The sequence below is a fragment of the Thamnophis elegans genome, chromosome Z (genome assembly GCF_009769535.1).
Source record: "Thamnophis elegans isolate rThaEle1 chromosome Z, rThaEle1.pri, whole genome shotgun sequence".
In the NCBI taxonomy this organism is placed as follows: Eukaryota; Metazoa; Chordata; class Lepidosauria; order Squamata; family Colubridae; genus Thamnophis; species Thamnophis elegans.
This window is the reverse complement of record NC_045558.1, coordinates 29,441,980-29,466,329: the sequence shown is the minus strand read 5'-3', so window position 1 is coordinate 29,466,329 and position 24,350 is coordinate 29,441,980. Positions and strand designations below refer to the sequence as shown.

Below are 24,350 nucleotides of genomic sequence, written 5' to 3'. Positions count from 1 at the left end.
TTGGATTCTTTTAAAGAAAATTGGCTCTGATACTGATAATAATAGAAATCTTCATTGTTTCAGGTCTCCAAAAATCAGCTTTCTAAAAAAAACAATGAATTGGCAGGAATGAGATTATTTTAAAATTATTACCATAAATTGTGCCAAAGATAAGCAATGAGATTATTTTAAAATTATTACCATAAATTGTGCCAAAGATAAGCCAATGGAATACCAGATTGATTCATATCAAAACTATTTATAAAAGATCTCATAAACTGATTAGAATTTCATTAGCACCAAAGATGCACTTCAGTTACCAGAATTCTCTAGCCACCTCCATCCAATTTAAAGTTACCAACATTGAGAAAAACTGGTATATGTTGTTCAGACTTAGAATCTTATTTATTATATACGATGAAAGAAACTTTCAGTCACAAAAAGGGTAAAAAATAGGAAAAATGGATACAGTGCCTATGAATCATATTGTATACCTGTCAAAATATATTGACTTCTGTACAGTCCTTACAACAAGTTTATTTATTTTTATTTATTCCTGTCTCTATTATTTTACAAATAACCCAAAGCAGCAAACATATTCAACACATTTTCCTTCTCCTAATTTCACCATAATAACCCTGTGAGGTGAGTTGGGCTGAGAGAGCGTGACTAGCTCAAAGTCACCCAGTTGGCTTTCACAGCTAAAGCAGGATTAGAATTCATGCTCTCCCAGTTTATAGCCTTGTGCCTTAATCCCTAGACTAGACCAAACTGTCTCTCCAAGTTGAAAAATAAAATTTAATTTTGAGGTTTTATAAAGCTTGATGAGGCTAGAACAACTCTAAGGTCAGTTGGCTGATTATAAATCAGATTGTCTTATCAACCCTTTGATGAATATATCTTGAATCATGAAGACTTCTGGATGATCTCACCCAAAGTAATGAAATCATCACTTTCCTACCAAATTGTAAGTAATTACTGATACTAGACAAAACCCAACTATTATTTCTTATTCATATTTTTCAGGAAAAGGTCTAAGAGTTGTATGTATGTATGTATGTATGTATATATGTATGTATGTATGTATGTATATGTGTATATATGTGTATGTGTATACACACATGTATGTACACATACACACATACGTACACATATACAGAAATTTTAATTCATGTAGCATCAAATATTTGCATTGACTTTACTTTAGATAAATTATGCAATGTACAGTTTTCCTTTGCTACAATTTGCTTTTATTATGCTTTGTTTTTGATATTCTTTTAAGAGCACTTCAAGATATAAATTATACCATTAGCCATTAATTATTAATATTTTTAAAGTTTGCTACTAAAATATAAAAAGATTTCATAGTTATGATGTTGTTAGAAAATGATGTGTCAGTAATTAAGATAAGCTGTAAAAATTAGTCCTGTAACCACATTGCTACATTCTAGATCAGATTTTGTTAACCTGATGCCCCCTCTTTATATATTGGAACTGAAATGTCTGGAATGTACTTGTATTCTACTTGTATTCTAGGAATTGTGGGAGTTGTAATTCCATAACTCCCAATTGTGGAAAATTCAGATCAAAAGAATTGTCTGTAAATCAGTTTTTAATACTTGAATTTAATTGATTGTTTAATTTGCATTTTAACTACAAAGGCTGCCCTGGGTCATCAATCAAATAATATTTATACAAATATGGCTTCAGTTTCTCTTCTTTGAATGGTAGTGATAGGTTCTGAATATGATGTTAACTGCTTTTCAATTGATCAAGTTCCATCTGATCTGCAGATTACTCAGTTTATTTGCTCTATCATCTGTATTTTGTTTAACCCCTTCACTGGAGATGCTGTAAAGCAAATCTCTTTCTGCTTGCTGCCACTAACTATCAATTGTCACATAATGGCTATCAATCATACCTGTTTAGATTCTCCAGTCAGACCATGGGGGCTTCAGTGTACATAGCCTGTGGGACATTCCTTGGTTGAAGAACAATAAGAATATAGATATAGGGACCATCCCACTTTTATTTCCATAGCATTTACCTTAAATTGTGCTGGTCAGTCCAGACAAAGCAAAAGCTTATAAGCAGCCACCAGTAGATGGAGGAGCCAAAGCAGATAACCAATTTTTACATGATTGAGCCAAGCTTTCTATTTTTCAAGTTTTTTAAGGCCCTTTGAAATGGAGCAGAATTTAAGCAGATCATTTTGATTATTTTAATTCTACGATGCTCCAGGCCCTAGTCTGGTAAGAGTCTGTAATGCTTATGAGAACTACTATAGGTAGTAGAACTTACCGCTATTTGTTTAGCAACATTCAAAATTACAATGACATTGCAAAAATTGACTTATGATTAGTATTGTACTTATGACCACTGTAGCCACCCTACAATCACAATTTGGATGCTTGGCAGCTGGCATGTGCTTACTATGGTTGCAGTGTCCGAGGAACATGTGATCATCATTTGTGATTTTTCCAGCTGGCTTTTCACAAGCAAAGTCATATTTGTTTAATGACCGCATGATTCAATTAACACCTGCATTAATTTGCTTAACAACCATGACAAAATGGATGTAAAATTGGGTCTGATTCACGTAATAATTGCCTAGCTTAGCAATGGAAATCCTGATTCCAATTTTGGTTGTAAATTGAGGACTACTTGTAATCATTTCCTCCACAATACATACTTTACCCATCTCTTGGAAGCACTAAATGTTTCAACTGTATCTCCTCAATTTTTCCCTAAAATAAAAATCTCCCTGTAAAAGGGGGCAAAAAAATCAAGCCTGTGAGTTTCTCATATGCTCATTGTGGTGGCAAGTCTCCTAGTGTATTGTTTCTGCATTTTGTTCTCTTGCTATGTTCTGACAACCTGTCAGTTCATTAGAAATGCAGGAACTGGAAACTAGCTATGCCCTCCTGTGTGGCTGTGCTGACAGAGCAGTTAAACATAATACTGTGGACTGCTACAGCAGCAACAATCCTGTTTACAAATAAAAACTTCCAGCTGGGACAAAACTTTGCAACTGCAGTGGAAAGGAGCTGGGATTGAATGTAATGTCAAATAATTCAAGTTGTGTACAGAGCTCAGTCTGCTTGAAGAATGGAATGGTAGCAACCTCTTGAACTGACAAAAGATGATGTTTAGCTATTTCTTTATTTGTTTGTTGTTTAAATTTTCTCATATTAAGCTTTGCCTTTTGCAGAGATCTCACTGTTGTTTTCCTTACCTGCTGTCTGAAGAAGAGGTTTTATTGTTCTTGTACACCACAAATAATTTTTGGCCTTTGAAACTAAAAGTGCTGCAAAGCTCTGAGGATATTTAAACATACCAGCATAGGTGCCTCCTGAAAAGGAAGGAGAACATTCCAGAGGCCAAAATCCAGCTTAACAAGGATCTTCCTACAAGTCAACAATGAAGGCAGCATTATGAAAAGGAGAGGATACTTTACAATAGAAACTAATTGTTTAGACTCTGAAATATCCACAAAAGAGGAATTGCTGAAGACAACAATATTAGCAGAGATGGAAAAAATCACTTTTTGAGTAGAGAAAGGACAATAACTACATTTATTAGTAACTGGAAATGCCTAATGGACTTTTTGCTGAAAAAAATGAACTTGAGATTTATTAATTTGATATCAGAAAAGGTAGACTATCAAAAGAAAGAAAATATGTTGTAATGTTAAGAGACAAAGGGTAACGTATAAAATGTATAATTGTACCTGTAACTTCTGTTAAGAACTTTGGAAGCTGCTTTTTTTTTAAACAATATCTCTTTTTCTCTCTTTTCCATTTCTATTTTGCGCGCACATACACATACACACACTAACACTGATGATAGCAACATCAGAAAGAGGTAGTGTGAGAAACTGTAGAAGTAATAGGAGTTGAAGGAGGAACTATAGAGGATATGCAAAGGTAAGATTGCTCAGAACCTTCAACTCAGTGGTGCAATTCAGCTGGTTCTATCCGGTTTAGGTGAACCAGTAGTGGTGGTGGCGGGAGGCTCCGCCCACCCGCCCAGATGTCATCACATCTCATTTGTGGGAGCTGAGGTGGCGCAGTGGGTAGAGTGCAGTACTGCAGGCTACTTCAGCTGACTGTTATATGCAGTTCGAACTTCAAATCTCACCGGCTCAGGGTTGACTCAGCCTTCCATCCTTCCGAGGTGGGTAAAATGAGCACCCAGACTGTTGGGGGCAATATGCTGACTCTGTATACCGCTTAGAGAGGGCTGAAAGCCCTATGAAGCGGTATATAAGTCTAACTGCTATTGCTATTTTTGACATTCCGCGCATGCGCGCACACATTTGCAAACTGGTAGCAAAGATAAGTTGATCTCACCCCTGCCTCAGCTCCTAAGCTTTTTATTGGGGATCTGATATTGAGGAAGATTCATATCTGAGAAGAAAATTTTATACACTAATTTTAGGGTTTGTTGACTAATCTTTTAATCAATCTGTATTGCGCACCAGATGGAATTTTCTAGATCAGCAATGTTTCCTATTTGTTATTGTTCCTACATTCTGCATCAGTTTCTATAGCAAGACTGTCTTGAGGAGGAAGGTACAATTCTAGCAATTACAATATTTCCTAAGATGCAGCCAACATAATCATCAACATACGTTGCTCATTCTCTTTTTCATAGTTTTTTTAAAAAAACCTGAGGATCTTTCAGATAATGAAGGTGCTTCAACATGTTGTTTATAATAATGTCTTCTAAATCCTTGATAATCTGGTAACATACATTTACATATCTCTAGCATTGCTCTAAATCAGCATTTTTCAACATTGGCTATTTTAAGAATCTTGGACATCAACTCCCAAAATTTTCCAGGTAGCATGCTGGCTAGGGAATTCTGGGAGCTGAAGTGCATACATCTTAAAAATTGCTAAGTTTGAAAAACATGGCCACTAACTAAAGCTCAGCCCAATGTTTCTATTCTTTTCTTACCTAGCTCTTCAACGTGTTTTGGCAAATCATTCTTAGCATCGAGAGTTCTGATTTAAAAACAAAAAGTGAGTTACTTTGCTTTCATTCAATCTTTTTAAAAAACTGATTTTTAAAATGTAATCTTTGTTTGATTCTTTAAGCAGAATATTTAACTGGAAAAGGGAAGTGATTTAACTTTTTTCGTTTAGCTGAGATTGATCTGCTTGGCATGTATATTACATAGAAATTTACATAGAGATAAAAGAGAATATTGGAAAGGAGGCTATTGTTATTTTTTTGAAAAAGTTAGGATTATTACAGATTCAGGAAAAAAATATTAGGAGCAGAGCCTCCAATCCCCTTCTTCCTCTTGTAAAATTGCGGTGATGATGCCTGTGTGTGTGTGTGTGTGTGTGTGTGTGGTGGCGGCGGCTCAGTGGCTAAGACAGAGTTTGTTGATCAGAAAGGTTGGCAGTTCAGTGGTTAAAATCCCTACGCCGCTTAATGGAGTGAGCTCCCGTTACTTGTCCCAGCTTCTGTCAACCTAGCAGTTCAAAAGCATGTAAAAATGCAAGTAAAAAAATAGGAGCCACCTTTGGTGGGAAGGTAACAGTGTTCAATGCACCTTTGGCTTTTAGTCACACGTCTCCGGACAGTGCTGGCTCTTCGGCTTTGAAATGGAGATGAGCACTGCCCCCTAGAGTCGGGAACAACTAGCATATATGTGTGAGGGGAACATTTACCTGTGTGTGTGTGTGTGTGTGTGTGTGTGTGTGTGTGTGTGTATATATATAAACCAGGAGAGAGAAATCTCCAGTATTACTCTCAGTCAAACATGAAAGTTTGATTTTTCTTGCATCATATGCATTTTACTCGCCAAATTTATCTTTTTTCATTCTGCAGGCATGTTAATGTAACTTATTATGGTACTCTACTTTTGAAGACTGTATTAATTTCCTGATTCTATAAAACTATGTTGTACAGCTGGTTCAAATAACACTGTTACATAATTTTTACATTTAATAGAAAGGCAATGTTAAGATGTTTTGTTTTAATGCAGAAGGAAAAGTTTTCAAATGATAATTATATTTTAAGCATTAATTCCTCCTCATCTTCTTAATTATAAGTGGATTATATTTTCCCAGCATACAAAACAAAGAGAGGGAGAAAAAGAGAGGGAAAAGAGTTCATAATTTTCATGTGTTATTTCGCAGATCAGTTTCATTTAAACACCATCTTTATTTTTTCATATTTCAGATAAAATGTCCCATGTTTTTTTAGTAGTTGTATCTATTTATGGATGTCTGGTTGCCTCTAATAATATCTTAATAATAGAGAGTTGATGAGGCTAACTAAATAAACAATTCCTTTTGTGCATTCATGGAAACATTCTGCTCTAGCATCAGAATTTTGGCTGATCGCTAATGTGCTTTTTAATATACCATCTCGTGAAAGAAACAGTCCTGTTGAAAATGTTCTCTAAAGACAAACATGTTAGAAGTGTAAGAACTGGACTATCATCAGAAAACACTTTGAATCATTAATGTTTTCATTAAACAATGACATGGACCTGAATAAATTCTGGGAAATGTTCAGGGATTATAACTTAAAGCTGCCAAGAATTGATATGCAACAATAGATGTCATACAAAGCTGCAAATATGAGTAATTTCTTGCCTGGATAATTCATTTTTCATAATTTAGCCATGTCAAAGCAGCTTTCCTCAATCTGATATCCTTCAGATGATTTGTGACTATAGCTCTTCCAACATCATCTAGGAAGATTAGGCAATAGTAGCTCAGGACTGTCAAATAGGTGCCTTTTGGATGTTTTGCATTACAGGTGCCATAACACTTGCTCTTTGGCTGGCTGGTCTTTAGGTGATGACCCAAACAGCTAATTTTGGCCTTCTGGCTTTCATATTATTTTCCTGTATTCTCAGAAGAGCTTTATTGTCTAAGCCTGCAATGGTTGAACAAAAGATTCCCTTAACTCTTTTTAGATTACTCTGAAGCAAAAAACAACCAAAAACCCTCTCTGTGTTTGAAGATAACACACACACACACACACTGTCTCCCACTCTTCTTTGGCGTTTTATTCGCCTCTAGGTTAAACTCAGAGGAGTACTGTATACCCTGCATCCAATATTTTGCCTTCAACACAGTACACTAGCCTTATCTAATTCTCAATACAGGATTTAGCTGGCACTCTATGCTTCTGAATTGAAAGTAGGTTTAGCTGTTGAGAGGCTTCAGCCTTAAAGGTAAAGGTTCCCCTCGCACATATGTGCTAGTCATTCCCGACTTTAGAGGGTGCTGCTCATCTCTGTTTCAAAACCAAAGAGCCAGAGCTGTCCAAAGACTTCTCCGTGGTGCTGTGGCCGGTATGACTAAATGCTAAAGGCACACAGAACACTGTGACCTTCCCACCAAGGTGTTATTATTTTTCTACTTGCATTTTTACATGCTTTTGAACTGCTAGTTTGGCAGAAGCTGGGACAAGTAACGTTCTGTGGCACTAGGGATTCGAACTGCTGAACAGCCGACCTTTCTGATCGACAAGCTCAGAGTCTTAGCCACTAAGCCACTGCATCCATTCAGCCTTAATAACATGCTTTATAAAGTGTGTGCTGGGTTTTGGGCTAACTAAATTGTGACTTCTCAATGTTGCCATACTTGTAGAGATACACAGAAGTGTAGTCATTCCACTTTTCTCTAATATTTTATTAACAATTAGTATTATATATCTGTTGAAAGCAAGTTTACTGTAGTAGTTAAGGCATTACACTAGAAACTAAGAAGATTGTGAGTTCTAATTGCTTAGGGACAAAACCAGCTGAGTGATCTTGGGCTAGTCACTTTCTCTTAGCCCTAAGGAGGAGGTAATAGTAAACTACTTCTGAAAAAACCTTGCCAAGAAAACTATAGGCATCGCAGTCCCTAAGAATTGGATATGATTGAATGGAAGAAAATAAAATATGCTTCATATTTTTTATATTTGAAGCTATCTTATGAATGGGAACCCATTACTTCTCTGGTTAATTGGTCCCTCTGTCAAACGTCTTACTGTTAAAAATATTCAACAATCCTTAAGTTCTAATTTGTAACTCCTATTTCCCTTTGGATCCCTTCAATCCCTCTTCAAGAGCCAAAAAGATTCATATACAATATATTGTTTGGTGGTAGTGGTTATGATTTACACATATTTTCACATGAAATGCAATCTTCCCTCCAAATGATCTCAGTGCAGCTGACACTTTTTAAGATGTTTTAAAGTTCAGTGAGTGTCTCTTCCTGATTTTCAAATGTTGCAATTATTGCTGACTTTCTGGAAGACCCTATTCTGCAAGACGGAACATTCCTTTCCTTTATCTTCTCTATCTCTTTTTCCTTTCCTGTTGTTCTTTACAATTGAACATTAGCCTTTAGTAGGCCACCTGGTAAGCTGGTAAGCACCTGGCATCCATCTTTGCCATTAAAATAGCAACGCATTTAGAAAGGAAAATCAAACATTGAAGGCTCTTTGAAGCATGTACATGCTGCCTCTTTTATGCACAGAATTCTAAAGCACTGGAACATGATGGTACATTCTGCAGTTTCTTATGCTAATCCAAACTTGGAGTAGGGAAATAGCTGAAAACTACCAGTGTTAATGTTCCCTGCATCTTTATACAAAGAGATTAGGTTGCCAGCAAAATCAAACATGTTTTTACTTATGAGATATTTTTTTTCTTTTCTGTTTACTTCCTTTGTTTAATATCAAGCTCCACCCCAAGTGAAAGAGAAATATATTACTATTCAGTAATTCAATATTTAAGTCTGGATAAAGGCTACTTGGTTCCCATCTTGTGGGACCTCAGATAAAATGTTAGAGGGGCTACAGATCTCTTCTTCAAAAGATGAAGATGCAAATGAGATTTTCCCATGTCTTTGTTTTCCCATGTTTGGCACAACAGCATTTCCTATACAGAAAAGTGAATATCAAGTTTTTAATCTAATTTTATAATGTTATAGGACAATGTGTATTTGAATGTATTTAAATGCTATTGTACATATTGATTTCTAATACGTTTTTGAATTTTATAGTATCTGCCAATTCTCATTAAAAATAAAATATTTAGAACAATCTCTATGGCTGCAGCATAAACATCTGTTATATTTTGTCATTTTAAAACACACAAACACCACAATGATAGAGGTATGCCTAGATCAGTGGTTCCCAAACTTGGCAACTTTAAGACTTGTGGAGTTGCCAAGTTTGGGAACCACTGGCCTAGATGAAGATGGGGAATATTCTATGACTGAACTAGGTAAGAATGCCTGTTTCTGAATTAGAAGCATTTTTTCCCACTCTTTAGTCTTCAAGACTCTCAGGTTGGCTTCTATGCATCTTGCTAGTAAAAACAAGACAGTGCCTGCCTTGTAGACTCAAACTTAACTGTTTAAAACAGCAGGCTCACATATACATAAATAGGAAATGAAAAAGCAAACTCAGACCCCAACTCTCAGATCCCAATTCCCCAAAAGTTATCTATTCTTATAATGATTGACTCTGAAATGGATTCTATCTTACCCTTTTTATTCTGTCCCTGCTTAGAACTTGAAATAAAATAATAATAGAACTAAATTATGATGTAAATGTTTTCATCCAAAGTAAGCAAGAAGACTTTACCCAAACTGAACATAAGAAAGAAGAAACCACTTCTAAAAAAACAACCCTGTATACGAACTTTTAGAGAAAGAGTGATGGAAACATGTCATTCATAAAGGAAAACAATAACCAAAAGTAATGCCCTTACTGTCTAACTTAGCCCACTCCAGTGCAGCCCCAATGGAATTTAGCAATCGATTTCATAACCTTCCCTTGGAAGAAAGCATGCAGACATCTAGAAAAGAGGCAAAAGGAAATGGAAAAGAAGGAAAGGAAATGGGAAAGAAGGAAAGGAAATGGGAAAGAAGAAAGGAAAGGATGAAGAAGGGATGGAAAGGGAAGGGAAAAGAAAAAAGGGAAAAGGAAATAAGGAAAGGAAAAGAGAAAGGAAAGGAGAAAAGAAAGGAAAGGAAAAGGGAAAAAAGGAAAGGAAAAGAAAGGAAAGGAAAAGAGAAAGGAAAGGAAATGGAAAAGAAGGAAAGGAAAAAGGAAAGGAAAGGAAATGGAAAAGAAGGAAAGGAAAAGGAAAAGGAAAGGAAGATAGAAGAAGGACAGAAAGGGAAAGAAAGAGTGGAAAGTCAAATTTTAATTGGGTTTCCATTTATAGAGAGCAAATATTTGGATGGTCACAAGATGACCAGGAATAGAGACAAGTCTAATAATTTGGTACCATATAATTTTGCAGCCAAGGAATGATAGCTAGCATGTTCCTCTAAATTTCTTCTACCCTTAAAACTTAAGAATGCATTTATAGTTCTTACTCTGATGTATCACAAAGATAAATGATGTAGGAACCATTATTTATTTGCAGCCCATGTTTTCTTTTGGTTTCAACTTTTTTCTACTAGTATTGCTTGGCTTTATACTATATCTACTTTCAATGACCTCTTAGTGATAAACTGAATTAAGACTACCTTCAATATATTTCATAGGCAGTTGTGGATTAAACTGAAAGGAAACAGAAAAAAATATAAATGCTGCATTATGTTTCCATGATATTCATTCTTCTCAGTAAAAAAAAATGCATTGTTTAAAAAGGCATGTAATATGTTCATAAAATCCTGTACCATCACTATATGATCTAAGAAAAAGATAACAAATAATGATGCCATGTTGTCTGTTAGATCTGGCTATCAAGGAAGAGAAATAAATCTCTTCCTTTATGCCAAAGGATGAGATTTCCAGGTGAATTCTCATCCTATTTTCTGCCTATTCAGAAATATGTTTCACTGATTTAATTGAACCACAGGTATGATACAGAATTGTAATCCAGGTAGACTGAGATGAGAGCACCTTGTTTTGAATGATTTAGCAAGAAGAATGCATTCTATTTTTTCCTTATAATCACTTGCTTACCAAAAGTTTAGTCCCTGCTGCAAACATGGGTTACTTAAAAGAAGGATGCAATTGATCAGGTAGAAATACTTGTGCAAGTCCTCTCATACTCATCTAATCTGAATTATCACTAATTTGATATTAATATATTAAATACTTTCCTAATTTCAAATTTACAATCTACATTCATTCATAATTCAGTTTTAAGCACAAGGCTTAAAAAGGGGTTTTAGACCCACGCATAATTTTAAACCAAAGATTTATTAGATCCTTCCTCTTTTTCTTTGTTTCATAGACTCCAGACATGTCTATTTGTTTCTTTCACTTATTCATTTTCTCTTTATTGAACATTTAAAGAAAGTTATAAACAAATATAAGATATATATGAAAAAGAATAGAGGAATGTAATTAAAATAAATAATCTTACTTAAAATGGAGACACTAATTTTCTAAAATATAATTAATTAGTTATGAATAATTAAACAAATTAAAAATGAAAATAAAAACATGGTTAACTCAAATGAAATTTTCCACTTAGTAATGAGAGTAAATTCAATCAATATTACCAAAATATATATTCTGATGTAAATAACCATGAAATTGAAATATGGATTCAATACACAAATAAGATCACATTTTGAATGCTGCATTAGTTTTTGCTTTAGATTATAATCTAAATCTGACTCCAAATTTAAGAAGAAATCTCTGTCAGTTTTGTTTTTAAGATAGGAAGTTATTGTAGAAGCAAATTCCCCACATTCTTCTATTGAAAAGTTCAGACAATCTGAATATAATATCCTTGGTATGCTTGTCATATATAAACCTAATAAGTATATTTTGATGGGGTAGGTGGTTTAGGGACGTTCAAAAGAAGAAGGCTACTAGCATGTGCACTGTGCACTTACGTTTCTGTTTATAAGAATCCCTCAGATAATAACTTGAGCATTTTTTAAAAAATTAGTCCCTAAATTGCATAAAGGAGAAGGACTCTTAAAACTAGGATTTCACAAACATTTTTACTTTGCTAATTAAAAAAATATAAAAGCCAACTTTATTGCCAATGAAGCTGACACCGTCAATTTATAGTTCACATGTAACATTGCATTGTATTGCATATATCACATTTCTCAGTTTATGTGTGGGTGTTTTATCCTAGAGGTAGACAAGCTCCTACCTTAGTGTATTGTTGGGTTTAAAGTGTGTTTGTATGTTTTGTTGGTTGAAAATCCTCCTGAGCTTTTCAGATATTCCTGCTATGGATGGAATGACAATGTTGCTTCATTTGTTTTTCTTGTCTTTGACTGTTATGGAGGAACTCCTGCTGGGTGTTTTTTTTTAAAGTATTCAATGAAGGCCCAGTTGGGATAGTCACAAGTTTCTGAGGATTCCTTGATGTGCTTTGATTCTTACATTGAGCAGTGAGAATCAAAATGTAAATACTGAGCTATGCAGGTGGGTTTTCTGTAAACATTAATGTTAAAGCTTCTTCCTTCCTTAATGCATATGGCATAGTTCAGAAAGGCAGGACTATTTTCCTTAACATGTTCTCAAGTGAACTTAATGTATCTTTCCACAGAGCTGATGTGCTTGTTGTGCTAAACCACTCTTTTTAAATACAATGATGGTTTCTACAGTCAAAAACAAAGTTTCGCCATGGATTCATCTGTGTCCCTATTGAGGTCAATCTCTACATGGAAGAGGTAGAAACCAAAGCCCTAAACTCCTTCACAAAAATTCCACCCACTCATTGGTATAAGCTTGTGGACAATACCTGGGTCAAGATTAAAACACAAGAAAGGAAGTCTTCAATAAAACATCAAATCTGCAGACTGATACATTAATTTCACTTGAAAGATGTTAAGGAAAATTGTCTGTCCTTCCTGAATTGTACAGTGCACATTACGGAAGACAGAAGCCTTAAAACTCACACATAGAAATCATTATTAATATTCTGATTTTTTCCACCCACTGCAGCACAAAATTGAAGTGATCAGAACCCCACACCTTTGGGCTGAAGATTTGCTTATCAGCAAAGATGGAAAATAAAAAAGATTCCACATCCCATTTACACTACTCAGGCGACCCAGAAGGCATAGATAAACATTCAAATGGCCTCAACAGCTCTTAGAGAGAGTGCTAATGACCAGATGACTACAAGAAATAGAAATCCGTCCATTTTCCACCATTCAGTCAGAACTAAAGAAGCTTCTTGGATGAGAAGCAAAATATCTTCAAAGAGAAATGAACTGCAGCTGTCTTTTGAAAAAGCATCTTTGGAAGCCCTCTGTATGTTGTTGAATGCCCAGGATCTCCACCTGATGTGTAAATTGTATCCAAACAACATCTGGAATCATAGGCTCCCCATTTCTGTCTTAATTCTGACATTTTTATGATAATTCAGGTAAACCGAATTTCATGTGACCACACCCAAATTTACAACCTTTTTTGTAGTGATCATTAAGCAAATAATAACATCATTATATGAGCATCACATTCATTAAGTGAACTATAATTTTTTGTGAAACATTTTTGCCAGAAACTGAAAGTAAATGCTCAATGACCATTGGGGTGTGGCCATTGGAATTTTTCCAGGTTCTTTCTCAAAGCCATTTCTCAGAATTGCAGAGGGTTCCCTCAAGATCAGTAGTGGGGAATTAATTTTCCCAAGGGGTCACGGGAGAAACTGGGATTCTTGCAGAAGGCCAAACCAATAAGGTTGTGAAGATGCATAGGTACACATGCATAAACTAAAAAGAAAAGCAATTGCCTTCAAAATAAAAGCAATTCAATTGTACTGTGTGCATGGCATACGCTTACATACATTCTAATTTCCAACTGATCTCACACAGGCTGGACAGAGATAGCCAAAGAGCCAGATGTAGTCCTGGGGGGTGTAAAATGCCCAGTTCTGTTAAAGATCCAGATGGACCCAACTCTGCTGCTGTTCCAAAGGGCGATGAAGGCCTTTCAAAAGGGAGAGTGAGATCCCTCTCTTTAGTCCAACTGACTATCACATTTTCCATCCTTTATTAATTTGATTATAATTTGTTTGATTGTTGTGAGCTTCTTAAAATCATTGAATGTCTGGTAACATACAACTTTAGATCATCATCATCATCAACATGATTCATTGCCTGGGTTTACACAACACACTTAAAATATACTTAAATGTTTAAAATTTAAGTATTTTAATAACTTTAAAAAGAAAGCAGCAGAAGTGATTACTATATCTCCAAACTTTCAAGCTTGTTAAAGATCACTTGCCATTTGATTGCAGTATATCTTATTCCCAGCCCCAGTTCATGGAGTAGCAGCAAATAGCCAATGAAATCTCTCCTGTTCTGTGCAATTACAGACTAATGGACATCTCTATTCCATTATGTCAGTGGTAGAAACTTCAGGTGGTAGCGCAATACAGCAGCAACAGTGATAATTTAACTGGACCCTTCCCAAAAGAACAAAGCAGCATGAGGTGATAAGTACTTGACACATCCACATTTGATTAAACAATAAAATGTCTCAATTCACGCATGCATAAACATTTCAAGAAAAGGCCTGATTCATTTTTTAGAGCTGTGAATTGATTTATAGTTAAGTTTTTCTTTACCATTTTAATTTAAAACGTTTTGTTTTAAATAAAAAATGGCTTTATTTTATAAAAATAATAGTTCACCAGATAGTTTTAAAGCTAAAATCAATCAGCATATTGATGTCATTGAGATAACAGGTATTATCTGTTATAAAAGATATTGCACAAGGTTTGTTTGTGTTGAGAAAACTGCTTTGATTTAAGCCATTTTAAAGACTGATTCATATGGAACAGTGTAGATTATCAACCAAACAAGTCAGCTAATTTACTAGACACTGCACATCAGGATATTCATTTTCTAGGGCTTATTTTTAGAGAGATAATAAGATGAAGCTTGAGTTCACAGCTGTAAAGTGTGTTTTTATTTTAGGGATGCTAGACAATAATTGGGACTGATTTTAAAAGTATATATTTGTGCAAACTGTCATTCAATTAAGATGCAAAAGTGGGCTTAATTATGTGGGCTTGGTGTTTTATTTCAAGCAGTATCAGGTATTTCAAGAAAAAATGGAATTCAAGATCATCAGTTGGACATACAAAGTAAGTTACTTTACTTTTTGTTTTCTTCATGCTTGGTTTTAAATTTTAGTCCAGGGCCATCACCAGACACTCTTATTCTAGCCTGCCTCATATAATCCCATTTAATCAGATGACAGGATCAAACATAGTTGTTGCAAATCGGCTATGTTATTTGCTATCATTTTAAGGCAGGAAACAGGACAATTACAGAGTTTAACATAAAGAAGTCTAACTCAGTTTTTTAAACAACCTCCTCAAAAGAGAAAAAATGAAATGAGTGAAGTTACTCACTCTACTTTGCAATCATATCCTATGGTCCCATTCACCAACTTTAACTTTAACTTTTAACTTTAATAAGATTTGTATGCTGGTCACTCCCTTGGGACTCTGAACTATTATGTAACTCAAATTCCTCCCTATTAGACACCATATGCAAATTATCCATAATATCGTTGCTTTAAATTATTGTGGTGCATGTGTGTGTGTGTGTGTGTGTTTAAATCAATATTTACTCCTGGAGATTGCCTCAATCAATCCCTGCAGTTTTCTTGGCAAGATTTCAGAAGTGGTTTACTATTGTTTGCTTCTTAGGGCTGAGAGAGTGTGCCTATTCTAAGATCATCCAGCTGGCTTCATCCCTAAGTGGGACCAGAACTTGTAGACTCCCGGTTTTTAGCCTGGTATCTTAATCACTATACCAAACTGGCTCAAATTAGTAGAACTATCTGCTTTAATAAAACGAATGATATACGTATTATTTTGTTCAAAGTAAATACCATGTTTCCCCGGAAATAAGACAGGATCTTATTTTCTTACCCCCCCCAAAATAAGCACTTGGCCTTATTTTTGGGGAGGTCTTATTATTTTGGGGGTGAAGGAGGCGGCAAGTGTGGTCACCTCATGGCTGCTGCTATCTTGCAATATTTTCGGAGAGGGCTTATTTGGGGGGGAGGGCTTATTTTAGCACATGCACTCAAAAGCCTGATTGGGCTTATTAGCCATGGAGGGAAACAGGGTATTAAACTGATGCCAATATACTTCTAATGGACACATATCTTTTGTAATGAAGTGGGGCTGATAGAGGTGCTTCTGATCTGGTATCGGGGGTGGTATTCACTTACAGGTGAAACTCGAAAAATTAGAATATTGTGCAAAAGTTCATTTATTTCAGTAATGCAACTTAAAAGGTGAAACTAATATTTGAGATAGTCTCAATACATGCAAAGCAAGATAGTTCAAGCCGTGATTTGTCATAATTGTGATGATTATGGCGTACAGCTCATGAAAACCCCAAATCTACCATCTCAGAAAATTAGACTATTACATGCAATCAATAAAATAAGGATTATACATAGAACAATATCGGACCTCTGAAAAGTATAAGCATGCATATGTACTCAGTACTTGGTTTGGGCCCCTTTTGCAGCAATTACTGCCTCAATGCGGCATGGCATGGAAGCTATCAGCCTACGGCACTGCTGAGGTGTTATGGAAGACCAGGATGCTTCAATAACGGCCTTCAGCTCTTCTGCATTGTTCAGTCTCATGTCTCTCATCTTTCTCTTGGCAATGTCCCATAGATTCTCTATGGGGTTCAGGTTAGACGAGTTGCTGGCCAATCAAGCACAATAATTCCACAGTCATTGAACCAGGTTTTGGTGCTTTTGGCAGTGTGGGCAGCTGGAAAATGAAGTCAGCATCCCCATAAAGCTCGTCTGCGGAAAGAAGCATGAAGTGCTCCAACATCTCCTGGTAGACGGCTGCGTTGACCCTGGTCTTAATGAAGCACAGTGGTCCAAAATCCTATTGCTGCTTGGTCCAAAGTCCTCTTTTCTGAAAAGAGCAACTTTTGCCAAAAGCACCAAAAACTGGTTCAATGACAGTGGGATTACTGTCCTTGATTGGCCTCTCCATTCTTCCTCCATACTCTGGGTCCTTGGTTTCCAAATGAGATGCAAAGTTGCTCTCAGCAGAAAAGAGGACTTTGGACCACTTGATAGCTTTAAGACTTTAAGGTTTAGATAGGACTCTTAGAGGCGGGTGGGGTGATTGGTGAGCCAGTCAATCAGTGAGCAGCGGGTGGGGCAAGCATGGTGCATACAGGCGGGGGGGGGGAGCTCGAACTGGTTTTAAATGGCACGGTAGATTTATGGAATCTCTTCTATAGAAGAGGTTAGAACTGGGAGGAACCAAACCCTGGCTGGAGGGGACAAAAATGAGCAGAAAATGGGCCATTTTTGCTTGTTTTTGCCCCCCCCCCCCCACAGTCCCCAGGAGCACTCTAGAAGCTTGCCAAAGGTATGCATGTTCTTTTTTAAAAAACAAGGCATGCAGAAGGTTTTGGAGGCCTTCAGAGTGCAAAAACTTTTTTAAAAAAATTACCTCTTCAAAATCATGGTGGATCTTATACTCCGGTGTGTCTTATAGTCTGAAAAATACGGTACATAACAGATAGAACTGGGTGTCGGTACAACTGGGGTTGGTGCAAGGTGCACTTTTTCTCAAAAGTGAAGTTTACCTTAAGTGGGTCACTGTCTAAGCTTAATGTATCCCACAAGATTCCTGGAAGGATAAAATGGAAAAGGGAAGAGCAATATAATGCGCGATAAATAGTCAGTATTCTTTAACAGCAGTAAAGAGTTGTAAGAATCAGTTCCTAGATGACTTCCTTCACATATGCATTCCTTATTTTTCTTTCTTTCTGTTTCTCTTTTCCTCCCCTTCCTTTACTTCCTTGGCTATTTCTTTCCTAATTTCTCTTTTTCAGATTCAGTAATAATGCTTTCCGAAAGGTGAGGCATATTTAAGTATTAGAGCACAAATAAAAAGTATCCTTGCATTAATCTTGTTTTCTGTATCTTCCCAATCTTTTTCTAGGTTTATGGCAGAAGAAGATAACCTATAGCACTTCAGATATAGCTGGGCTTCAACTTCCATTAACCTTAACTACCATTAATCAATAATAAGGGAATCTGGGAATTATATTCTGCAACATTTGTCACAGATGATCACACCTGAGATTATGCAATGAGGATAAGTAAATCCCAAGTGATTGAGAGAGAACAAATATTGGCTTGAAGTTCAAAAAAATGTGGGCAGGGAAGGATGAAGATGTGACAATCTCAAGACAATCTCTATTAATATTTATATCTAGGGAAATTTTGAGTACACCCATAGATCATAAAATGATAAATCTGTTAATTATCTTGAAATAAGAGCATTGCTATTAAAAATTACTATGGATCAAAAACATATTTTAAGCCAGGAATTTCTTTAGTTGATTGTGGGAATGCTTTCTGAGTATAAAATATAAAGCAGTGGTTCTTTCAACCTTTTCTTCACCATGGCCCCCTCTTTTAAATACTTTTTGTGGCCAGGGATCATGGCCACAGAACCCCAAGTCTTAATTCAAGATTTAAATCACAAAATTTCTTCAATCCTTCATGGACACCCTATGATGGTATTGCGGCCCCCTAAAGGGCCGCAGATCACAGGTTGAGAATCAATGATATAAAGAATTTAACATACAAAGTATCCCATGATATTCTAAAGATGTTTGTAATTAAAACTGTTGTGAAGAATTTTGAAAGCCACTTTATATTTTTCTTCCTTTCTTCAATTTTTAAAACGTTTTTACTGCTTCCCCCCCTTATATAGGGATAAATATAAAATCAGGGGTGAAATGCTACCGGTAGTAAAAGAAATACTGCCCGTTTAGGCGAACCGGTATTCCGACAATCAACTGTGATGCACGATTTATATTAGCTAGAATCATCAGATTTCCTGCTTTCTAGCTAATTTAAATTGTGTGTCACATCTAATCATTGGAAATTGAAGGTCCTATGCATGCGCAGAGGCAGTGGTGGGTTTCAAAAATTGTTCGAACCTACTCTGTGGGTGTGGCCTCCTTTGTGGGAGTGGCTTGCTGCCCATGTGACCGGATATGAAGATGCCGACGACACTTGTCAGAACCACCTTAAATTACCTCACACACATCACTGGCATGCATAAGAATAGGATGTAAACTTGTTTTTTAAAACGCATCTTTGGTTTGCGTTAAAACAACTTCAACACATGCAATGTTCTGATTGCACCACAGACGCAGTAGTCATCCTTACCTTTCACAGAGGCACTGAGTTTTATAAATATGAGCTTGATAGTGTAGAATAATCATATCCAAGGACCAGTGGTGGGTTTCAAAAAATTTTGGAACCTCTTCCGTAGGTGTGGCCTGCTTTCCAGGTCCAGTGGTGGAACCTCTTCTAACCGGTTCGGTAGATTTGACAAACCGGTTCTACCGAATAGGTGCGAACTGGTAGGAACCCACCTCTGCGCAGAGGTGTGAACTTGCTCACATGAAAATCAAAATTATCTTGATTAAAAGACTGAAATTACCAGAATAAAGTTTAACAGAGAAAAATACAAAGTGATTCATTTTAAAAAATGAAACCAAATGCATGAAATGATTTTGGAATTGTAGCTGATCACAAGCTGATTATGAGTCAGGTAAAGGCATGATGTGGCTGCCAAAAATGCAACTTTACATATTGTAATTTCTAAAAAATATAATTCCACTTGGTTCTGAACAGATCAGATCCCCTTTAAATACTTTAAATACTCCAGTTCTGAAGCCCACCTGTTAAAGAAAACTCATAAAATAAGAAAAGATGCAGGATACAGCAATGAGGAGATTAGAAACTAAGCCTTACAAAAAAAGAGTTTTTTTTAGGAACCAGTATATTTAGGCTTGAAAAAGGTGAGTGACAAGAAATATGATAGCCTTGCAGTCAATTGTCTTAAGTGGCCTCTTCCAGTTCTGTGATTCAATTTTGTACCCCAAATCAGGTGGGGGGACTAGGGTTTTGGAGAACCTGTAGCTAATGTTATGGCTGGTTTGGAAAACCTCCAAATCCCACCCCTGGCTGGCCCTGCTTCCAACCTGCTCATCCCATCCCACCCCTCCCCTCCCAGGAGTCTCCAAGCAGCCTGTTTTGGATGCAAGGTAAGTGCAGGGCCCTCATGGATAAGGTGACCAGACGTCCCAATTTTGGCGGGACAGTCACGATTTATAACAATTTGTCCCGTGTCCCAGGGCATTTTAAAAAAGTCCCAATTTTCGGGCTTCATGTTGAAAGCGCAGTGGATTTGCTTAAGAAATCCTAAACAGGGCAAGACAAAAGACACTCTGTCTAACCCTCTCTATGTCTCAGTACTTTCATTGAAGATATTAAAACATTAAAGCAAGAAAACGGAACCCCCCGCCTTCTTTTATAAGAAAAGATGACCCAGTACCATAGAGCTCCAGGAAATACTGCTAGGGAAGTAGCAACTGTTCCTTCCTGGATTTCCCAGAGGGGAAGGACACGGAGTTTGGAGGTCGGCTCATGTGGGAAAAATGGTGGCGAGGTTTCTTTGAAAAATATTTCCCCGGGACTAATTTCACCATTTTAATTTGCTCAGTTCTTTGTATTAACATCTACATCATTCTGGATTGACTTGGAGTGCCTGCCTGTTGGTAAGTGAGCTGGGTTTTTTCTTTTATTTTTTAAATGTATTTTAAAATAATATTTTATTTATTGTGCATAGGATTTTTTAAAATAGTTTTATTCTGTGTTAAATTGTCTTAGACAATTTAAAATAAATTGGAATAAATCATTTTAAAAATTCTATGCACAATACTTTGAAATATATTGTGCATATAATTTTTAAAAATAGTTTTACTTCAATTTATTCTATGTGGAATAGTTTGAAATGTTTTACTTCAATTTATTCTGTGTGGATTCTTTTTTTAAATTATCTTAGACTATTTTAAAAAAAGATTCTATCCAAAATACAAAATACCAGCTGCAGTTATTCACTTAAGAACTGTGGCAAGAAAGGTGGTATAATTTTAGTGACCAAAGTTACAGTGGCATTGAAAAAAGTGATGACCATTTTCATACTTAGTGACCATTTTCACATTTAGCAACCGTTGCAGCATCCTCATGGTCACGTGATCAAAATTTTGATGTTTGGCAACATTCGTATTTATGACGGTTTCAGTGTCCTTGGGTCATGTAATCGCCTTTTGTGACCTTTTGACAAAGTCAAATTGGGAAACCAGATTCACTTATGTTACTAACTTATCAGCTGCAGTTATTCACTTAAGAACTGTGGCAAGAAAGGTGGTATAATGGGATTAGTGACCAAAGTTACAATGGCATTGAAAAAAGTGTCTGATGACCATTTTTTACACTTAGCAACCATTTTTCTCACTTAGTGACCATTGCAGCATCCCCATGGTCACGTGATCAAAATTTTGATGTTTGGCAACAGAGTCATATTTATGATGGTTTCAGTGTCCTGGGGTCATGTAATTTTTGTTGCTCCATATACATTTTTTATTCAAGCCCCCCTCCCCCCCAGGTCAATGGTGTTCCTCTTTACGAATCTGAAAATCTGGTCACCTTACTCATGGAGGCTCAGAGAGGGGGGAAATGGGCCTCCCAGAAGCTCCAAAAGGATGGAAACAGGCCCAGGGAAGGCAGTTTTCATCCTCCCAGTGGCTTAAGGAAAGCCTCTGGAGCCTGGGAAAGATGAAAACGCACACACATACACCGCCATGGTGCAGAGGCTGACTAGGCCACGCCCACCCAGCAACCGGGCAGAGAACCTGTTGCTGAAAATTTTGAAGTCCACCCCACCCCAAACGTTTTAAAAGTACAGTTACATAAGGGTGAAATTGTGAAGAAATATGGGTAGGCTATTTATATGTATAATTATTTCAGGATCTACAAATTTACCTGCAGGATTTTAATGTTGTAAAAAGCTGAGTTCAGTATTACATTTTAATTCAAGCACTTCCTAGGGGCTGTGCTCGATTAGCTATTTTGTGTAGAGGTTTGTGTAAATTAATTTCAAATCTACCTACAAATATCTAATTACACCCACCCTGTTTCACTCTAATACTATCTGAAACATTATAACTCCTCTTTTATTCTTTTTCCATCTTGATAAAGCAAGAATACTTAACATACAGCTTTTTGATCCACTAAAATATACTTTAGGTTACTTTTTAAAGGTTAATTAAAGGTTAAAGGTTACTTTTTAGGTTATTAATTAAGAGAATATTGTAATATTACAGATGAATAATGTAATAGGGACTCTGTGTACTTCATGAAAAGTGTATTTACTGTATTAAAGATATCGCATTCTTTACATTCAGTTTTGGGAAATTAATGGAATAAATAAACAGAAATGCATGCATGCTGAGAAATGAAATCTGAGTTCATATGTAATTATGTAAAACAAAAACATTTGCAGTTTTTTTATTTCTCCTCTTAATACATGAAAATCTATGGGAGGGAGGCAGTTTGTCCTACAGCTGTAATCACCAGATTTCTAGCTTTTTAAAGATCTTCTAAAAGCTGATCTTTGAAGCAAAACCTGTGGTCACTTTTCTGCTCTATTGATTGATTGAATTTATATAGCTACCCATTTCACTTGCATGAGACACTTGGTAGCTTATACAATTAAAACATAAGTCATCAACATATTCAACCATTAAAAATGGTTAAAAACTGTATTTGGTAAGAAAGGGCAGTTGCCTTTGAGCGCAAAGAGCTGAGATACTGTCATGGGAAACAATGAGGTTAAATGATAGAATTTGCTGGAAAATCAAGAAATGCATTGTTAAACAGTGTGTGCCTTTTGTCCAGATCATATGTGATCTGCATGAACCAATAAGAAGCACAACTAATGAAGAGCAAACAACAATGATCAGTGAGTGTCCTTATGTATTTAAACTCAAACTTATACCGTAGCTGCATAGAGATTTTTTAAAAAGCTATCTAGAGCTTCTTAAAAAGAATTGATTGCAGACACATCTTTTGGTGCTAGGCATAACATTAATAACATCAGGAATATTGAATACAAATTACATTTGGAACCAATTTTGCTGTATTTCAGAACCCAAGAATGTTTCTTTTGTAAATGTTTTTTTTTCCCAATTTCATTTTCATTACATATAAATACACTATAAATACATTCTAACTATAAATATACCATTAGGAAAGAACTTTAAAAGTGTAAGCAATGATAATTAAAAGAAAGAAAATCTAACATGGTATTTTGCAACCTTCGCTAAATAAAAACTAGCATAGCTGAACATACAGAGAGACATGAGAGAGAGACTTGATTTTAGCCAGAAGGTCAAGAAGTAAAACAGCTGTAGGACTTTCCTAACAGAATTCATGATTTGTATTAAAAAGGGAAACTATAGTACCTCCCAAAAACTTTAAAGAATTTAGAAACATTTACAGAGTGGATATATTATAGAGGATAAATTTTAGAATTTTCTTTTGAGTCAAACCCCACTTCTTTTGATTTCCCAAGGAAAAAAAGATACAGAGAAAGTAAATTGGTAGGGAATTTTCTTTTGAGTCAAACCCCACTTCTTTTGATTTCCCAAGGAAAAAAAGATACAGAGAAAGTAAATTGGTAGGGAATTTTCTTTTGAGTCAAACCCCACTTCTTTTGATTTCCCAAGGAAAAAAAGATACAGAGAAAGTAAATTGGTAGGGATTTACTTCGAGTCTAAATAATATATTAAAGAATATATCACTTTTCTTAACAGAGGCAAAAAAAGGAGGACCTACTGCAAGATTCCCCACTCTGGGCCTGGAGGTCCAGTCTTAAGAAATATAGAAAACAAGACTTTAGACATAAAATTGTATTTCATGTAATTAAAGTTTGCTACTGAAGAGATGATGTCATCATTTGATTATCTCAAGCAACTTCATATCATATCAATCACATAGTAAGCAAATGTGTTGAGACCTAGGTAAATACTTACTACTTACAAGAGAGATAAGAGTCACTTTTTAAATGTGGCTCTTATCTCTTATTAAAGACATATACATTTCAAATAACAAACCAAATAACAACCATTTCACAGTGAATATACCAACAGGACTTTTTAAAGGGAGAGGGGGGGGGAGGAAGTGTCATTCTATCAACAAACTTTTTGAACCCTAAAAATGCAGGTGTCTCTGTGGCGCAATCGGTTAGCGCGTTCGGCTGTTAACCGAAAGGTTGGTGGTTCGAGACCACCCAGGGACGATTATCACTGTTTTCATGTGTAGAACCATAAAAAAGCGCCTCTGTTTTATCGACTGAGGGATTGATTTGAGTGCATCAAACACACAAACTCTACGCTCCGCTTATTGAAAACGTGCATGAAATTAAAAACCATACGGTGCAGGAATATTATAAAATCTGCTCTACAGCGGTTTGAAGGGTGATTCTTTTCAAACCCCTTTCCGTGCCTCGCCTTCTTCCTTGCAACACCCACGTGTTC

The 24,350-nt window shown here is 36.0% G+C and overlaps 1 long non-coding RNA gene and 1 other non-coding gene across 3 annotated transcripts; both read left to right on the top strand.

Annotated features, from left to right (window-relative positions):
- The first annotated feature begins 864 nt into the window (after positions 1-864).
- Positions 865-15,836, top strand: LOC116521516. Of its 2 annotated transcripts, XR_004256924.1 has the most exons (4): positions 865-946; positions 3,191-3,634; positions 4,946-5,006; positions 12,880-15,836. It is a non-coding gene; the product is annotated as an uncharacterized LOC116521516 (long non-coding RNA). The 2 variants fall into 2 exon arrangements; XR_004256923.1 differs by lacking the exon at positions 12,880-15,836 and having other exon boundaries at positions 4,946-5,249.
- Positions 15,837-24,038: 8,202 nt separating this feature from the next.
- On the top strand, positions 24,039-24,112 carry TRNAN-GUU. Its single transcript has one exon. It is a non-coding gene; the product is annotated as a tRNA-Asn (tRNA).
- Positions 24,113-24,350: the final 238 nt, after the last annotated feature.